Source organism: Musa acuminata, chromosome BXJ2-1 (genome assembly GCF_036884655.1).
Source record: "Musa acuminata AAA Group cultivar baxijiao chromosome BXJ2-1, Cavendish_Baxijiao_AAA, whole genome shotgun sequence".
NCBI classification, from domain to species: Eukaryota; Viridiplantae; Streptophyta; class Magnoliopsida; order Zingiberales; family Musaceae; genus Musa; species Musa acuminata.
In genome coordinates this window covers 27552030-27569430 of record NC_088338.1, presented here as the reverse complement: position 1 = coordinate 27569430, position 17401 = coordinate 27552030, and the positions used below count along the sequence as shown (strand labels likewise).

Here is a 17401-nt window from a genome sequence, read left to right as displayed (position 1 = left end):
AGCTGCCATCGCCGCAGCCGCAGCCCCTTCTTTCCCTTCTCTTCTTCCTCTCCTTCCCTTCTTCCTTTCTCTTCCTCTTTCCCTGCCATAGCTGCAGCTGCCACAGCCGCAGCCGCAGCTACTTCTTTCCCTTCTCCTCTTCCTTCTCCTTCCTTTCTTCTTCTTCTCTTCTTCTCCTTCCTCCCCTTCTCTTCTTCTCCTTTGTTTCCTCTGCAGGGAACAGAGGTATCACAACCTCTTCTCCTGCTTCCCCTTCTCCTTCTCTTCCTCTTCTTCTTCTTCTGCTCTTCTCCTACCCGACACCCCACACGTCTCCTCTGTTTCCACCTGCAGGAAACAGAGGTGCTGCAGCCCTAGCTGCTGCCACCTCTCGCTCCACTCCGTCTTCCTTCTCTTTTCCCTCTTCTTCTCCTTCTCTTCTTCTCCTCTTCCCTTTTCCTCCCCAAGGCCACACACCTCCTCGCTGCAGCCTTGCTTCAGCTATCCTCCTCTCTTCTTCTTCTTCTTCTTCCCTTTTCATCCTCAACGCCCCACACATCCTCTCCTCTGTTTCCACCTGCGGGAAACAGAGGTGCTGCAGCCCTAGCTGCTGCAGCTGCCTCTCTTTCTCCTCTCCATCTTCCCTCTCTTCTACTTCTTCTTTTCTTCTCTTCTCCCTCTTCTTCCTCTCTTCTTTTCCCTCTTCTTCTCTTCCCCCTCTACTTCTCTTCTTCTTCTCCCCACGCCCCACCGCTTCTCTCTGTTTCTTCGAGAAACAGAGAGAGCGTGGGAGGCGGTGGGATAAAACCGAAGTTTTCGGTTTTCTTTATTTTCTTTTTTTTACAACTTAACAGTTTAGTCCTTGAAATTTCCATATTTATATATAGGTCCTCCGATTTATAAATAAATCTTTATTAATAAGTTTCAAAAGTGAGGGATATTACACTCTCCCCTCTTTAAAAGAAAATTTAGTCCTCTAAATTGATCATAGCTCAATCAACAAAAAGATGAGGATTATGATATCTTTATTTCCTCCTCCTGCTCTCAAATAATTTCATCAATACAATATAATTACATAATTATCCACGAGTGACCGAAATATTCTCCTCCTTGATCCTCAATAGACAGTAACCGGACCTTCAATCAATTTCTAAATGTACTTGCGCACCCTGAAGTTAATCAAGCAAGTCGTTACTTCAGGAAATACTCATTTTTGATTGTCACCTGATTCAATTGTATATAATCATTACAAAACCTCAATGTTCCATACATCTTTTTAACTAACACCGGAGCACCCCATGATGAAATATTAAGCCAAATAAAATCCTCATTTAATAATCCTTGTAGTTGCTTTTCCAATTCCACTTACTCAAATGATATCTTTCTGTAGAGAGGCTTAGATATTGGGATTGTCCCAAAGACCAAATCAAAAGCAAGATCACATTTGGAGGTAATCCAAACAAGTCATCCTGGAATACATTAGGAAAAGAGATAAATAATGTCCAATACTCTCAAAATAAAAGATCGGCTGATCAAATATGCAAAAAGTGATCATTTGTTATATACCAATCCGCACTGGTATGATAAGAAGATAGCCAATCCATACCAAGTATAATATCATAACTCCAAATCTCTAGGAGAACTAAATCAGCAAAAGTTCAAGTTCTCCAATAAAAATCAAACAAGAGGACCAGATTCAAGTTCGTTATCAAAGAATCTCCAATGATCGTATTTACATATAGCACATAATGTAGTGGTCTAGGTTGAATACCCAAGTGATAGGCAAAATATTCCGAATAAAATCATAGATGGGACCCACGGTCAAACAAATATTTGCATTCTTTCATAAACATGCATAATACCTTTGACCACTAATTCAAATATTTGCATTCTTTCATAAACATGCATAAACATTCAAAAGTGCAACACGAAGACTTCCCAGGGGGCCACCCATCGTAGTACTACTCAGGCCCAAGCACGCTTAACTTCGGTGTTTTGATGGGATCTGGTGATTCAGTGCGGCCATTATTGCACCCGTTTCCCGTGCTTCGTCCCTCGCCTATGTGCACGTCGCGGTCGGCGCATCAACGTCCGGAGCCTATTGCCCGTCACGAAACCGTCGTCGCTTTCTCAAACGTTCACAAAATTCCTATTGCAAGCTCTCTCCGAGCCCTAGCCCGACGACTGCGTATCGGTCACAGCAAGCGCGTACCGAAACCATCGGCACTTTCTAGAACGATCTCGGAATCGCTATTGCGACCCCAATCCGGAAAGCTCTCTCTGAGCCCCTCGATACTGACTGCGTAGCGATCAAAGCAAATTTCCAGCCCCAAAACAAACATCTCGGATCTCTACGGGAGATGTTTCGTATCCCGGGATGCAAAAAGGAGTGCAACACGATGACTTCCCAGGGGGTCACCCATCGTAGTACTACTTTTGCCCAAGCACACTTAACTTCGGTGTTTTAATGGGATCCGGTGATTTAGTGCTGGCATTATCGCACCCGTTTCGCGTGCTTCGTCCCTCGCCTATGTGCACGTCGCGGTCGGCGCATCAACGTCCGGAGCCTCTTGCCCGTCACGACACCATCGTCGCTTTCTCGAACGTTCACGAAATCCCTATTGCAAGCCCTCTCCGAGCCCTAGCCCGACGACTGTGTATCGGTAACGGCAAGCGCGTGCCGAAACCATCGGCACTTTCTAGAATGATCTCGGAATCGCTATTGCGACCCCAATCCGGAAAGCTCTCTCTGAGCCCCTCGATACTGACTGCGTAGCGGTCACAGCAAATTTCCAGCCCCAAAACAATCGTCTCGGAGCTCTACGGGAGATGTTTCGTATCCCGGGATGCAAAAAGGAGTGCAACACGATGACTTCCCAGGGGGTCACCCATCGTAGTACTACTCTGGCCCAAGCACGCTTAACTTCAGTGTTTTGATGGGATCCGGTGATTTAGTGCTGCCATTATCACACCCGTTTCGCGAGCTTCGTCCCTCGCCTATGTGCACGTCGCGGTCGGCGCATCAACGTCCGGAGCCTCTTGCCCGTCATGAAACCGTCGTCGCTTTCTCGAACGTTCAAGAAATCCCTATTGCAAGCTCTCTCCGAGCCCTAGCCCGACGACTGCGTATCGGTCACGGCAAGCGCGTGCCGAAACCATCGGCACTTTCTAGAACGATCTCGGAATCGCTATTGCGACCCTAATCCGGAAAGCTCTCTCCGAGCCCCTCGATACTGACAGCGTAGCGGTCACAGCAAATTTCCAACCCCAAAACAATCGTCTCGGAGCTCTACGGGAGATGTTTCGTATCCCGGGATGCAAAAAGGAGTGCAACACGATGACTTCCCAGGGGGTCACCCATCGTAGTACTACTCTGGCCCAAGCACGCTTAACTTCGGGGTTTTGATGGGATCCAGTGATTTAGTGCTGCCATTATCACACCCGTTTCGCGAGCTTCGTCCCTCGCCTATGTGCACGTCGCGGTCGGCGCATCAACGTCCGGAGCCTCTTGCCCGTCACGAAACCGTCGTGGCTTTCTCAAACGTTCATGAAATCCCTATTGCAAGCCCTCTCCGAGCCCTAGCCCGACGACTGTGTATCGGTCACGGCAAGAACGTGCCGAAACCATCGGCACTTTCTAGAACGATCTCGGAATCGCTATTGCGACCCCAATCCGGAAAGCTCTCTCCGAGCCCCTCGATACTGACAGCGTAGCGGTCACAGGAAATTTCCAGCCCCAAAACAATCGTCTCGGAGCTTTACGGGAGATGTTTCGTATCCCGGGATGCAAAAAGGAGTGCAACACGAGGACTTCCCAGGGGGTCACCAATCCTAGTACTACTCTGGCCCAAGCACGCTTAACTTCGGTGTTTTGATGGGATCCGGTGATTTAGTGCTGCCATTATCGCACCCGTTTCGCGAGCTTCGTCCCTCGCCTATGTGCACGTCGCGGTCGGCGCATCAACGTCCGGAGCCTCTTGCCCATCACGAAACTGTCGTCGCTTTCTCGAACGTTCACGAAATCCCTATTGCAAGCTCTCTCCGAGCCCTAGCCCGACGATTGCGTATCGGTCACGGCAAACGCGTGCCGAAATCATCGGCACTTTCTAGAACGATCTCGGAATCGCTATTGCGACCCCAATCCGGAAAGCTCTTTCCGAGCCCCTCGATACTGACGGCGTAGCGGTCACAGCAAATTTCCAGCCCCAAAACAATCGTCTCGGAGCTCTACGGGAGATGTTTCGTATCCCGGGATGCAAAAAGGAGTGCAACACGAAGACTTCCCAGGGGGTCACCCATCGTAGTACTACTCTGGCCCAAGCACGCTTAACTTCGGTGTTTTGATGGGATCTGGTGATTCAGTGCTACCATTATTGCACCCGTTTCCCGTGCTTCGTCCCTCGCCTATGTGCACGTCGCGGTCGGCGCATCAACGTCCGGAGCCTCTTGCCCGTCACGAAACCGTCGTCGCTTTCTCGAACGTTCACGAAATCCCTATTGCAAGCTCTCTCCGAGCCCTAGCCCGGCGACTGCGTATCGGTCACGGCAAGCGCGTGCCGAAACCATCGGCACTTTCTAGAACGATCTCGGAATCGCTATTGCGACCCCAATCCGGATAGCTCTGTCCGAGCCCCTCGATACTGACTGCGTAGCGTTCACATCAAATTTCCAGCCCCAAAACAATCGTCTCGGAGCTCTACGGGAGATGTTTCGTATCCCGGGATGCAAAAAGGAGTGCAACACAATGACTTCCCAGGGGGTCACCCATCGTAGTACTACTCTGGTCCAAGCACGCTTAACTTCGGTGTTTTGATGGGATCTGGTGTTTTAGTGCTGGCATTATCGCACCCGTTTCGCGTGCTTCGTCCCTCGCTTATGTGCACGTCACGGTCGGCGCATCAACGTCCGGAGCCTCTTGCCCGTCACGAAACCGTCGTCGCTTTCTCGAACGTTCACGAAATCCCTATTGCAAGCTCTCTCCGAGCCCTAGCCCGACGACTGCGTATCGGTCACGGCAAGCGCGTGCCGAAACCATCGGCACTTTCTAGAACGATCTCGGAATCGCTATTGCGACCCTAATCCGGAAAGCTCTCTCCGAGCCCCTCGATACTGACAGCGTAGCGGTCACAGCAAATTTCCAACCCCAAAACAATCGTCTCGGAGCTCTACGGGAGATGTTTCGTATCCCGGGATGCAAAAAGGAGTGCAACACGATGACTTCCCAGGGGGTCACCCATCGTAGTACTACTCTGGCCCAAGCACGCTTAACTTCGGGGTTTTGATGGGATCCGGTGATTTAGTGCTGCCATTATCACACCCGTTTCGCGAGCTTCGTCCCTCGCCTATGTGCACGTCGCGGTCGGCGCATCAACGTCCGGAGCCTCTTCCCCGTCACGAAACCGTCGTCGCTTTCTCGAACGTTCAAGAAATCCCTATTGCAAGCTCTCTCCGAGCCCTAGCCCGACGACTGCGTATCGGTCATGGCAAGCGCGTGCCGAAACCATCGGCACTTTCTAGAACGATCTCGGAATCGCTAATGCGACCCCAATCCGGAAAGCTCTGTCCGAGCCCCTCGATACTGACTGCGTAGCGGTCACAGTAAATTTCCAGCCCCAAAACAATCGTCTCGGAGCTCTACGGGAGATGTTTCGTATCCCGGGATGCAAAAAGGAGTGCAACACGATGACTTCCCAGGGGATCACCCATCGTAGTACTACTCTGGCCCAAGCACGCTTAACTTTGGTGTTTTGATGGGATCCGGTGATTTAGTGCTGCATTATCGCACCCGTTTCGCGTGCTTCGTCCCTCGCCTATGTGCACGTCGCGGTCGGCGCATCAACGTCCGGAGCCTCTTGCCCATCACGAAACCGTCGTCGCTTTCTCGAACGTTCAAGAAATCGCTATTGCAAGCTCTCTCCGAGCCCTAGCCCGACGACTGCGTATCGGTCACGGCAAGCGCATGCCGAAACCATCGGCACTTTCTAGAACGATCTCGGAATCGCTATTGCGACCCCAATCCGGAAACCTCTCTCTGAGCCCCTCGATACTGACTGTGTAGCGGTCAAAGCAAATTTCCAGCCCCAAAACAAACGTCTCGGATCTCTACGGGAGATGTTTCGTATCCCGGGATGCAAAAAGGAGTGCAACACGATGACTTCCCAGGGGGTCACCTATCGTAGTACTACATTTGCCCAAGCAAGCTTAACTTCGGTGTTTTATTGGGATCCGGTGATTTAGTGCAGGCATTATCGCACCCGTTTCGCGTGCTTCGTCCCTCGCCTATGTGCACGTCGCGGTCGGCGCATCAACGTCCGGAGCCTCTTGCCCGTCATGAAACCGTCGTCGCTTTCTCGAACGTTCAAGAAATCCCTATTGCAAGCTCTCTCCGAGCCCTAGCCCGACGACTGCGTATCGGTCACGGCAAGCGCGTGCCGAAACCATCGGCACTTTCTAGAACGATCTCGGAATCGCTATTGCGACCCCAATCCGGAAAGCTCTGTCCGAGCCCCTCGATACTGACTGCGTAGCGGTCACAGCAAATTTCCAGCCCCAAAACAATTCTCTCGGAGCTCTACGGGAGATGTTTCGTATCCCGGGATGCAAAAAGGAGTGCAACACGATGACTTCCCAGGGGGTCACCCATCGTAGTACTACTCTGGCCCAAGCACGCTTAACTTCGGGGTTTTGATGGGATCCGGTGATTTAGTGCTGCCATTATCACACCCGTTTCGCGAGCTTCGTCCCTCGCCTATGTGCACGTCGCGGTCGGCGCATCAACGTCCAGAGCCTCTTGCCCGTCACGAAACCGTCGTCGCTTTCTCGAACGTTCAAGAAATCCCTATTGCAAGCTCTCTCCGAGCCCTAGCCCGACGACTGCGTATCGGTCATGGCAAGCGCGTGCCGAAACCATCGGCACTTTCTAGAACGATCTCGGAATCGCTAATGCGACCCCAATCCGGAAAGCTCTGTCCGAGCCCCTCGATACTGACTGCGTAGCGGTCACAGTAAATTTCCAGCCCCAAAACAATCGTCTCGGAGCTCTACGGGAGATGTTTCGTATCCCGGGATGCAAAAAGGAGTGCAACACGATGACTTCCCAGGGGATCAACCATCGTAGTACTACTCTGGCCCAAGCACGCTTAACTTCGGTGTTTTGATGGGATCCGGTGATTTAGTGCTGCATTATCGCACCCGTTTCGCGTGCTTCGTCCCTCGCCTATGTGCACGTCGCGGTCGGCGCATCAACGTCCGGAGCCTCTTGCCCGTCACGAAACCGTCGTCGCTTTCTCGAACGTTCAAGAAATCGCTATTGCAAGCTCTCTCCGAGCCCTAGCCCGACGACTGCGTATCGGTCACGGCAAGCGCATGCCGAAACCATCGGCACTTTCTAGAACGATCTCGGAATCGCTATTGCGACCCCAATCCGGAAACCTCTCTCTGAGCCCCTCGATACTGACTGTGTAGCGGTCAAAGCAAATTTCCAGCCCCAGAACAAACGTCTCGGATCTCTACGGGAGATGTTTCTTATCCCGGGATGCAAAAAGGAGTGCAACACGATGACTTCCCAGGGGGTCACCTATCGTAGTACTACTTTTGCCCAAGCACGCTTAACTTCGGTGTTTTATTGGGATCCGATGATTTAGTGCAGGCATTATCGCACCCGTTTCGCGTGCTTCGTCCCTCGCCTATGTGCACGTCGCGGTCGGCGCATCAACGTCCGGAGCCTCTTGCCCGTCATGAAACCGTCGTCGCTTTCTCGAACGTTCAAGAAATCCCTATTGCAAGCTCTCTCCGAGCCCTAGCCCGACGACTGCGTATCGGTCACGGCAAGCGCGTGCCGAAACCATCGGCACTTTCTAGAACGATCTCGGAATCGATATTGCGACCCCAATCCGGAAAGCTCTTTCCGAGCCCCTCGATACTGACTGCGTAGCAGTCACAGCAAATTTCCAGCCCCAAAACAATCGTCTCGAAGCTCTACGGGAGATGTTTCGTATCCCGGGATGCAAAAAGGAGTGCAACACGATGACTTCCCAGGGGGTCACCCATCGTAGTACTACTCTGGCCCAAGCACGCTTAACTTCGGGGTTTTGATGGGATCCGGTGATTTAGTGCTGCCATTATCACACCCGTTTCGCGAGCTTCGTCCCTCGCCTATGTGCACGTCGCGGTCGGCGCATCAACGTCCGGAGCCTCTTGCCCGTCACGAAACCGTCGTCGCTTTCTCGAACGTTCAAGAAATCCCTATTGCAAGCTCTCTCCGAGCCCTAGCCCGACGACTGCGTATCGGTCATGGCAAGCGCGTGCCGAAACCATCGGCACTTTCTAGAACGATCTCGGAATCGCTAATGCGACCCCAATCCGGAAAGCTCTGTCCGAGCCCCTCGATACTGACTGCGTAGTGGTCACAGCAAATTTCCAGCCCCAAAACAATCGTCTCGGAGCTCTACGGGAGATGTTTCGTATCTCGGGATGCAAAAAGGAGTGCAACACGAGGACTTCCCAGGGGTTACCCATCCTAGTACTACTCTGGCCCAAGCACGCTTAACTTCGGGGTTTTGATGGGATCCGGTGATTTAGTGCTGCATTATCGCACCCGTTTCGCGTGCTTCGTCCCTCGCCTATGTGCACGTCGCGGTCGGCGCATCAACGTCCGGAGCCTCTTGCCCATCACGAAACCGTCGTCGCTTTCTCGAACGTTCAAGAAATCGCTATTGCAAGCTCTCTCCGAGCCCTAGCCCGACGACTGCGTATCGGTCACGGCAAGCGCATGCCGAAACCATCGGCACTTTCTAGAACGATCTCGGAATCGCTATTGCGACCCCAATCCGGAAACCTCTCTCTGAGCCCCTCGATACTGACTGTGTAGCGGTCAAAGCAAATTTCCAGCCCCAAAACAATCGTCTCGGATCTCTACGGGAGATGTTTCGTATCCCGGGATGCAAAAAGGAGTGCAACACGATGACTTCCCAGGGGGTCACCTATCGTAGTACTACATTTGCCCAAGCAAGCTTAACTTCGGTGTTTTATTGGGATCCGGTGATTTAGTGCAGGCATTATCGCACCCGTTTCGCGTGCTTCGTCCCTCGCCTATGTGCACGTCGCGGTCGGCGCATCAACGTCCGGAGCCTCTTGCCCGTCATGAAACCGTCGTCGCTTTCTCGAACGTTCAAGAAATCCCTATTGCAAGCTCTCTCCGAGCCCTAGCCCGACGACTGCGTATCGGTCACGGCAAGCGCGTGCCGAAACCATCGGCACTTTCTAGAACGATCTCGGAATCGCTATTGCGACCCCAATCCGGAAAGCTCTGTCCGAGCCCCTCGATACTGACTGCGTAGCGGTCACAGCAAATTTCCAGCCCCAAAACAATCGTCTCGGAGCTCTACGGGAGATGTTTCGTATCCCGGGATGCAAAAAGGAGTGCAACACGATGACTTCCCAGGGGGTCACCCATCGTAGTACTACTCTGGCCCAAGCACGCTTAACTTCGGGGTTTTGATGGGATCCGGTGATTTAGTGCTGCCATTATCACACCCGTTTCGCGAGCTTCGTCCCTCGCCTATGTGCACGTCGCGGTCGGCGCATCAACGTCCGGAGCCTCTTGCCCGTCACGAAACCGTCGTCGCTTTCTCGAACGTTCAAGAAATCCCTATTGCAAGCTCTCTCCGAGCCCTAGCCCGACGACTGCGTATCGGTCATGGCAAGCGCGTGCCGAAACCATCGGCACTTTCTAGAACGATCTCGGAATCGCTAATGCGACCCCAATCCGGAAAGCTCTGTCCGAGCCCCTCGATACTGACTGCGTAGCGGTCACAGTAAATTTCCAGCCCCAAAACAATCGTCTCGGAGCTCTACGGGAGATGTTTCGTATCCCGGGATGCAAAAAGGAGTGCAACACGATGACTTCCCAGGGGATCACCCATCGTAGTACTACTCTGGCCCAAGCACGCTTAACTTCGGTGTTTTGATGGGATCCGGTGATTTAGTGCTGCATTATCGCACCCGTTTCGCGTGCTTCGTCCCTCGCCTATGTGCACGTCGCGGTCGGCGCATCAAAGTCCGGAGCCTCTTGCCCGTCACGAAACCGTCGTCGCTTTCTCGAACGTTCAAGAAATCGCTATTGCAAGCTCTCTCCGAGCCCTAGCCCGACGACTGCGTATCGGTCACGGCAAGCGCATGCCGAAACCATCGGCACTTTCTAGAACGATCTCGGAATCGCTATTGCGACCCCAATCCGGAAACCTCTCTCTGAGCCCCTCGATACTGACTGTGTAGCGGTCAAAGCAAATTTCCAGCCCCAAAACAAACGTCTCGGATCTCTACGGGAGATGTTTCGTATCCCGGGATGCAAAAAGGAGTGCAACACGATGACTTCCCAGGGGGTCACCTATCGTAGTACTACTTTTGCCCAAGCACGCTTAACTTCGGTGTTTTATTGGGATCCGGTGATTTAGTGCAGGCATTATCGCACCCGTTTCGCGTGCTTCGTCCCTCGCCTATGTGCACGTCGCGGTCGGCGCATCAACGTCCGGAGCCTCTTGCCCGTCATGAAACCGTCGTCGCTTTCTCGAACGTTCAAGAAATCCCTATTGCAAGCTCTCTCCGAGCCCTAGCCCGACGACTGCGTATCGGTCACGGCAAGCGCGTGCCGAAACCATCGGCACTTTCTAGAACGATCTCGGAATCGCTATTGCGACCCCAATCCGGATAGCTCTGTCCGAGCCCCTCGATACTGACTGCGTAGCGGTCACAGCAAATTTCCAACCCCAAAACAATCGTCTCGGAGCTCTACGGGAGATGTTTCGTATCCCGGGATGCAAAAAGGAGTGCAACACAATGACTTCCCAGGGGGTCACCCATCGTAGTACTACTCTGGCCTAAGCACGCTTAACTTCGGTGTTTTGATGGGATCTGGTGATTTCGTGCTGGCATTATCGCACCCGTTTCGCGTGCTTCGTCCCTCGCTTATGTGCACGTCGCGGTCGGCGCATCAACGTCCGTAGCCTCTTGTCGTCACGATACCGTCGTCGCTTTCTCGAACGTTCACGAAATCCCTATTGCAAACTCTCTCCGAGCCCTAGCCCGACGACTACGTATCGGTCACGGCAAGCGCGTGCCGAAACCATCGGCACTTTCTAGAACGATCTCGGAATCGCTATTGCGACACGAATCCGGAAAGCTCTCTTTGAGCCCCTCGATACTGACTGCGTAGCGGTCAAAGCAAATTTCCAGCCCCAAAACAAACGTCTCGGATCTCTACGGGAGATGTTTCGTATCCCGGGATGCAAAAAGGAGTGCAACACGATGACTTCCCAGGGGGTCACCCATCGTAGTACTACTTTTGCACAAGCACGCTTAACTTCGGTGTTTTAATGGGATCCGGTGATTTAGTGCTGGCATTATCGCACCCGTTTCGCGTGCTTCGTCCCTCGCCTATGTTGACGTCTCGGTCGGCGCATCAATGTCCGGAGCCTCTTGCCCGTCACGAAACCGTCGTCGCTTTCTCGAACGTTCAAGAAATCCCTATTGCAAGCTCTCTCCGAGCCCTAGCCCGACGACTGCGTATCGGTCACGGCAAGCGCGTGCCGAAACCATCGGCACTTTCTGGAACGATCTCGGAATCGCTATTGCGACCCCAATCCGGAAAGCTCTGTCCGAGCCCCTCGATACTGACTGCGTAGCGGTCACAGCAAATTTCCAGCCCCAAAACAATCGTCTCGGAGCTCTACGGGAGATGTTTCGTATCCCGGGATGCAAAAAGGAGTGCAACACGATGTCTTCCCAGGGGGTCACCCATCGTAGTACTACTCTGGCCCAAGCACGCTTAACTTCGGTGTTTTGATGGGATCCGGTGATTTAGTGCTGCCATTATCGCACCGGTTTCGCGTGCTTCGTCCCTCGCCTATGTGCACGTCGCGGTCGGCGCATCAACGTCCAGAGCCTCTTGCCCGTCACGAAACTGTCATCGCTTTCTCGAACATTCAAGAAATCCCTATTGCAAGCTCTCTTCGAGCCCTAGCCCGACGACTGCGTATCGGTCACGACAAGCGCGTGCCGAAACCATCAGCACTTTCTAGAACGATCTCGGAATCGCTATTGCGACCCCAATCCGGAAAGCTCTCTCTGAGCCCCTCGATACTGACTATGTAGCGGTCAAAGCAAATTTCCAGCCCCAAAACAAACGTCTCGGATCTCTACGGGAGATGTTTCGTATCCCGGGATGCAAAAAGGAGTGCAACACGATGACTTCCCAAGGGGTCACCCATCGTAGTACTACTTTTGCCCAAGCATGCATAACTTCGGTGTTTTATTGGGATCCGGTGATTTAGTGCTGGCATTATCGCACCCGTTTCGCGTGCTTCGTCCCTCGCCTATGTGCACGTCGCGGTCGGCGCATCAACGTCCGGAGCCTCTTGCCCGTCACGAAACCGTCGTCGCTTTCTCGAACGTTCAAGAAATCCCTATTGCAAGCTCTCTCCGAGCCCTAGCCCGACGACTGCGTATCGGTCACGGCAAGCGCGTGCCGAAACCATCGGCACTTTCTAGAACGATCTCGGAATCGCTATTGCGACCCCAATCCGGAAAGCTTTGTCCGAGCCCCTCGATACTGACTGCGTAGCGGTCACAGCAAATTTCCAGCCCCAAAACAATCGTCTCGGAGCTCTACGGGAGATGTTTCGTATCCCGGGATGCAAAAAAGAGTGCAACACGAAGATTTCCCAGGGGGTCACCCATCGTAGTACTACTCTGGCCCAAGCACGCTTAACTTCGGTGTTTTGATGGGATCTGGTGAATTCGTGCTGGCATTATCGCACCCGTTTCGCGTGCTTCGTCCCTCGCTTATGTGCACGTCGCGGTCGGCGCATCAACGTCCGTAGCCTCTTGCCCGTCACGAAACCGTTGTCGCTTTCTCGAACATTCACGAAATCCCTATTGCAAGCTCTCTCCGAGCCCTAGCCCGACGACTACGTATAGGTCACGGCAAGCGCGTGCCCAAACCATCGGCACTTTCTAGAACGATCTCGGAATCGCTATTGCGACCCGAATCCGGAAAGCTCTCTTTGAGCCCCTCGATACTGACTGCGTAGCGGTCAAAGCAAATTTCCAGCCCCAAAACAAACTTCTCGGATCTCTACGGGAGATGTTTCGTATCCCGGGATGCAAAAAGGAGTGCAACACGATGACTTCCCAGGGGGTCACCCATCGTAGTACTACTTTTGCCCAAGCACGCTTAACTTCGGTGTTTTAATGGGATCCGGTGATTTAGTGCTGGCATTATCGCACCCGTTTCGCGTGCTTCATCCCTCGCCTATGTGGACGTCGCGGTCGGCGCATCAACGTCCGGAGCCTTTTGCCCGTCATGAAACCGTCGTCGCTTTCTCGAACGTTCAAGAAATCCCTATTGCAAACTCTCTCCGAGCCCTAGCCCGACGACTGCGTATCGGTCACGGCAAGCGCGTGCCGAAACCATCGGCACTTTCTAGAAAGATCTCGGAATCGCTATTGCGACCCCAATCCGGAAAGCTCTGTCCGAGCCCCTCGATACTGACTGCGTAGCGGTCACAGCAAATTTCCAGCCCCAAAACAATCGTCTCGGAGCTCTACGGGAGATATTTCGTATCCCGGGATGCAAAAAGGAGTGCAACACGATGACTTCCCAGGGGGTCACCCATCATAGTACTACTCTGGCCCAAGCACGCTTAACTTCGGTGTTTTGATGGGATCCGGTGATTTAGTGCTGCCATTATCGCACCGGTTTCGCGTGCTTCGTCCCTCGCCTATGTGCACGTCGCGGTCGGCGCATCAACGTCCGGAGCCTCTTGCCCGTCACGAAACCGTCGTCGCTTTCTCGAACGTTCAAGAAATCCCTATTGCAAGCTCTCTCCGAGCCCTAGCCCGACGACTGCGTATCGGTCACGGCAAGCGCGTGCCAAAACCATAGGCACTTTCTAGAACGATCTCGGAATTGCTATTGCGACCCCAATCCGGAAAGCTCTCTCTGAGCCCCTCGATACTGACTGTGTAGCGGTCAAAGCAAATTTCCAGCCCCAAAACAAACGTCTCGGATCTCTACGGGAGATGTTTCGTATCCCGGGATGCAAAAAGGAGTGCAACACGATGACTTCCCAGGGGGTCACCCATCGTAGTACTACTTTTGCCCAAGCACGCATAACTTCGGTGTTTTATTAGGATCTGGTGATTTAGTGCTGGCATTATGGCACCCGTTTCGCGTGCTTCGTCCCTCGCCTATGTGCACGTCGCGGTCGGCGCATCAACGTCCAGAGCCTCTTGCCGGTCACGAAACCGTCGTCGCTTTCTCGAACGTTCAAGAAATCCCTATTGCAAGCTCTCTCCGAGCCCTAGCCCGACGACTGCGTATCGGTCACGGCAACCGCGTGCCGAAACCATCGGCACTTTCTAGAACGATCTCGGAATCGCTATTGCGACCCCAATCCGGAAAGCTCTGTCCGAGCCCCTCGATACTGACTGCGTAGCGGTCACAGCAAATTTCCAGCCCCGAAACAATCGTTTCGGAGCTCTACGGGAGATGTTTCGTATCCCGGGATGCAAAAAGGAGTGCAACACGATGACTTCTCAGGGGGTCACCCATCGTAGTACTACTCTGGCCCAAGCATGCTTAACTTCGGTGTTTTGATGGGATCCGGTGATTTAGTGCTGCCATTATCGCACCCGTTTCGCGTGCTTCGTCCCTCGCCTATGTGCACGTCGCGGTCGGTGCATCAACGTCCGGAGCCTCTTGCCCGTCACGAAACCGTCGTCGCTTTCTCGAACGTTCAAGAAATCCCTATTGCAAGCTCTCTCCGAGCCCTAGCCCGACGACTGCGTATCGGTCACGGCAAGCGCGTGCCGAAACCATCGGCACTTTCTAGAACGATCTCGGAATTGCTATTGCGACCCCAATCCGGAAAGCTCTCTCTGAGCCCCTCGATACTGACTGCGTAGCGGTCACAGCAAATTTCCAGCCGCAAAACAATCGTCTCGGAGCTTTACGGGAGATGTTTCGTATCCCGGGATGCAAAAAGGAGTGCAACACGAAGACTTCCCAGGGGGTCACCCATCGTAGTACTACTCTGGCCCAAGCACGCTTAACTTCGGTGTTTTGATGGGATCTGGTGATTCAGTGCTGCCATTATTGCACCCGTTTCCCGTGCTTCGTCCCTCGCCTATGTGCACGTCGCGGTCGGCGCATCAACGTCCGGAGCCTCTTGCCCGTCACGAAACCGTCGTCGCTTTCTCGAACGTTCACGAAATCCCTATTGCAAGCTCTCTCCGAGCCCTAGCCCGACGACTGCGTATCGGTCACGGCAAGCGCGTGCCGAAACCATCGGCACATTCTATAACGATCTCGGAATCGCTATTGCGACCCCAATCCGGAAAGCTCTCTCTGAGCCCCTCGATACTGACTGCGTAGCGGTCAAAGCAAATTTCCAGCCCCAAAACAAACGTCTCGGATCTCTACGGGAGATGTTTCGTATCCCGGGATGCAAAAAGGAGTGCAACACGATGACTTCCCAGGGGTGTTAGGATCGAGAGCACTAAGAGGGGGGGGTGAATTAGTGCAGCGGATATCTTTTAGCGATTAAAAACAGAAGCTGCGTTCGTTCGATAAAAATCAGTTTTGAAGCAAAAGCTGACTCAAAGATAGCTTATGACTAAGTGCAGTTTACGTCTAAACGTAGTTTACGTCTAAACACAATTTACGTTTAAATGCAGTTTGCGTCTAAACGTAGTTTTACGTCTAAACGCAGATTTACGTCTAAACGCAGATTTATGTCTAATCGCAGATTTACGTCCAAACTCAGTTTACGTCTAAAACGCAGTTTTACGTTTAAACGCAGTTTGCGTCTAAGCGCAGTTTACGTCTAAACGCAGTTTGCGTCTAAACGCAGTTTGCGTCTAAACGCAGATGACAGTTTGCAGTTCTAAATGAAATCAAGACGTAAACATAAACTGCACAGAACCTTGTTCGTAAAAGCGCAGAAGACAGTTTGCAGTTGTAAATGAAATCAAGACGTAAACGTAAACTGCACAGAACTCATTTGTAAAAGCGCAGAGAGACAGTTCTGTAGAATCAAAACGTAAACGTAAACTGTAATGTACTAAAACACGATTTTACGTCTGAATGCAGATTCGGAAGAACAGCACTTAGAACTTGTTCGTGAAAGCGCAGAGAGCAGTAGTAGTGGAGGAGGTTTGCAGTAAAGATAAAGTGCTCAAAAATAAACGCAAACCAGAGATTTAGAGTGGTTCGGTCAGTCCTGACCTACTCCACTTTTGGCTTCCTCCACCGACGAGGTTGCTGACGTCAACTAGGGGCCTTCCTTCAATGGGTGAAGGCCAAACTGCCCTTTTACAGTTTCTCTCCTTTTGACAGGCTCAGGAGACAACCTTTACAGACCTTTCTCTCCTCACTTTACAACTGAAAACTTGAAGAACAGAAGGAGGAGACTTAAAGGATTTACAACACTTTTGAGCTCTTAGAATCACAGAAAAGATCAAGATTTCGGTGTAGGTCTGTATCTTTTCAGTGCTGAATGGGTGGGGAATTTATAGGCCCCAACCCAATTCAAATTTGGAGCTCAAAACGATCAAATCCCGGAATTCCGGGATCAGGCGGTTGCACCTCTTGACTGGAGAGGTTGCACCGCCTGGCAGAGCTCGAAGACCGAGCTCAAGCGGTGCCACCTCTCTTCCAGGGAGGTTGCACCGCCCAGTCTTGCTCGAAGACTGAGCTCAGGCGGTGCCACCTCTCTGCCAGGGAGGTTGCACCGCCCAGTCTAGCTCGAAGACTGAGCTCAGGCGGTGCCACCTCTCTGCCAGGGAGGTTGCACCGCCCAGTCTAGCTCGAAGACTGAGCTCAGGCGGTGCCACCTCCCGGCTGGGGAGGTTGCACCGCCCAGTCTCGCTGGAAGACACAGCCCAGGCGGTGCCACCTCCTGGCCTGGGCGGTTGCACCTCCTGGTGCAATCAGGGTCCGAATGGTTCATTCCATTCGGCCCAATTTCAGTCCTTCAGGGGCCCAATTGCCCCAAGATTAAGCCAATGGGATCACCTCCCATTTTCCAACTTAATCAGCGTGCTAACTACGATTAAATCTAAGACAATTTCTGCAGCTTTGCTTCGGTGCGTCAATCGCTTCTTCCGGCGAGTTTCCGGCGAACTTCCGTCGATCATCCGATGAACCCTCGGTGATGCTCCTGCGGACTTCCGGCAAACTCCTGGACTTTGCGATGATCCACTTGGCAAGTTCCGATGAGCTTCGCTTGGCAAGCTTCTGGACTTCTCGGATCTGTTCTCGCAGAACCTCCGACGACCGTCCGAACATCCGTCGAACTCTCGAACTCCCAACGTGATCATGAACTTGACTCCGGCGCAACTCCTGCTGCTTGTCTTTCTTTCA

The 17401-nt window shown here is 52.7% G+C and overlaps 1 non-coding gene and 28 pseudogenes across 1 annotated transcript; all 29 read right to left on the bottom strand.

The window, feature by feature from the left end:
• Positions 1–1896: 1896 nt before the first annotated feature.
• Positions 1897–2015, bottom strand: LOC135604431 (5S ribosomal RNA; annotated as a pseudogene).
• Positions 2016–2365: 350 nt separating this feature from the next.
• On the bottom strand, positions 2366–2484 carry LOC135601995 (5S ribosomal RNA; annotated as a pseudogene).
• Positions 2485–2834: 350 nt separating this feature from the next.
• Positions 2835–2953, bottom strand: LOC135603919 (5S ribosomal RNA; annotated as a pseudogene).
• Positions 2954–3303: 350 nt separating this feature from the next.
• On the bottom strand, positions 3304–3422 carry LOC135603677 (5S ribosomal RNA; annotated as a pseudogene).
• A 350-nt stretch (positions 3423–3772) lies between these two features.
• On the bottom strand, positions 3773–3891 carry LOC135602829 (5S ribosomal RNA; annotated as a pseudogene).
• A 350-nt stretch (positions 3892–4241) lies between these two features.
• LOC135603762 (5S ribosomal RNA) lies at positions 4242–4360 on the bottom strand (annotated as a pseudogene).
• Positions 4361–4710: 350 nt separating this feature from the next.
• On the bottom strand, positions 4711–4829 carry LOC135602185 (5S ribosomal RNA; annotated as a pseudogene).
• A 350-nt stretch (positions 4830–5179) lies between these two features.
• LOC135603220 (5S ribosomal RNA) lies at positions 5180–5298 on the bottom strand (annotated as a pseudogene).
• A 350-nt stretch (positions 5299–5648) lies between these two features.
• Positions 5649–5766, bottom strand: LOC135604604 (5S ribosomal RNA; annotated as a pseudogene).
• Positions 5767–6116: 350 nt separating this feature from the next.
• Positions 6117–6235, bottom strand: LOC135604544 (5S ribosomal RNA; annotated as a pseudogene).
• Positions 6236–6585: 350 nt separating this feature from the next.
• On the bottom strand, positions 6586–6704 carry LOC135603219 (5S ribosomal RNA; annotated as a pseudogene).
• Positions 6705–7054: 350 nt separating this feature from the next.
• LOC135604603 (5S ribosomal RNA) lies at positions 7055–7172 on the bottom strand (annotated as a pseudogene).
• A 350-nt stretch (positions 7173–7522) lies between these two features.
• On the bottom strand, positions 7523–7641 carry LOC135604265 (5S ribosomal RNA; annotated as a pseudogene).
• A 350-nt stretch (positions 7642–7991) lies between these two features.
• On the bottom strand, positions 7992–8110 carry LOC135603217 (5S ribosomal RNA; annotated as a pseudogene).
• A 350-nt stretch (positions 8111–8460) lies between these two features.
• Positions 8461–8577, bottom strand: LOC135603870 (5S ribosomal RNA; annotated as a pseudogene).
• Positions 8578–8927: 350 nt separating this feature from the next.
• Positions 8928–9046, bottom strand: LOC135604543 (5S ribosomal RNA; annotated as a pseudogene).
• Positions 9047–9396: 350 nt separating this feature from the next.
• LOC135603216 (5S ribosomal RNA) lies at positions 9397–9515 on the bottom strand (annotated as a pseudogene).
• Positions 9516–9865: 350 nt separating this feature from the next.
• LOC135604296 (5S ribosomal RNA) lies at positions 9866–9983 on the bottom strand (annotated as a pseudogene).
• Positions 9984–10333: 350 nt separating this feature from the next.
• On the bottom strand, positions 10334–10452 carry LOC135603778 (5S ribosomal RNA; annotated as a pseudogene).
• Positions 10453–10802: 350 nt separating this feature from the next.
• LOC135602775 (5S ribosomal RNA) lies at positions 10803–10921 on the bottom strand (annotated as a pseudogene).
• A 349-nt stretch (positions 10922–11270) lies between these two features.
• LOC135603068 (5S ribosomal RNA) lies at positions 11271–11389 on the bottom strand (annotated as a pseudogene).
• Positions 11390–11739: 350 nt separating this feature from the next.
• On the bottom strand, positions 11740–11858 carry LOC135603866 (5S ribosomal RNA; annotated as a pseudogene).
• Positions 11859–12208: 350 nt separating this feature from the next.
• LOC135604405 (5S ribosomal RNA) lies at positions 12209–12327 on the bottom strand (annotated as a pseudogene).
• Positions 12328–12677: 350 nt separating this feature from the next.
• LOC135601622 (5S ribosomal RNA) lies at positions 12678–12796 on the bottom strand (annotated as a pseudogene).
• Positions 12797–13146: 350 nt separating this feature from the next.
• Positions 13147–13265, bottom strand: LOC135601589 (5S ribosomal RNA). The gene has a single exon (XR_010483879.1). It is a non-coding gene; the product is annotated as a 5S ribosomal RNA (ribosomal RNA).
• A 350-nt stretch (positions 13266–13615) lies between these two features.
• Positions 13616–13734, bottom strand: LOC135603804 (5S ribosomal RNA; annotated as a pseudogene).
• Positions 13735–14084: 350 nt separating this feature from the next.
• Positions 14085–14203, bottom strand: LOC135599436 (5S ribosomal RNA; annotated as a pseudogene).
• A 350-nt stretch (positions 14204–14553) lies between these two features.
• LOC135603949 (5S ribosomal RNA) lies at positions 14554–14672 on the bottom strand (annotated as a pseudogene).
• Positions 14673–15022: 350 nt separating this feature from the next.
• On the bottom strand, positions 15023–15141 carry LOC135603174 (5S ribosomal RNA; annotated as a pseudogene).
• Positions 15142–17401: the final 2260 nt, after the last annotated feature.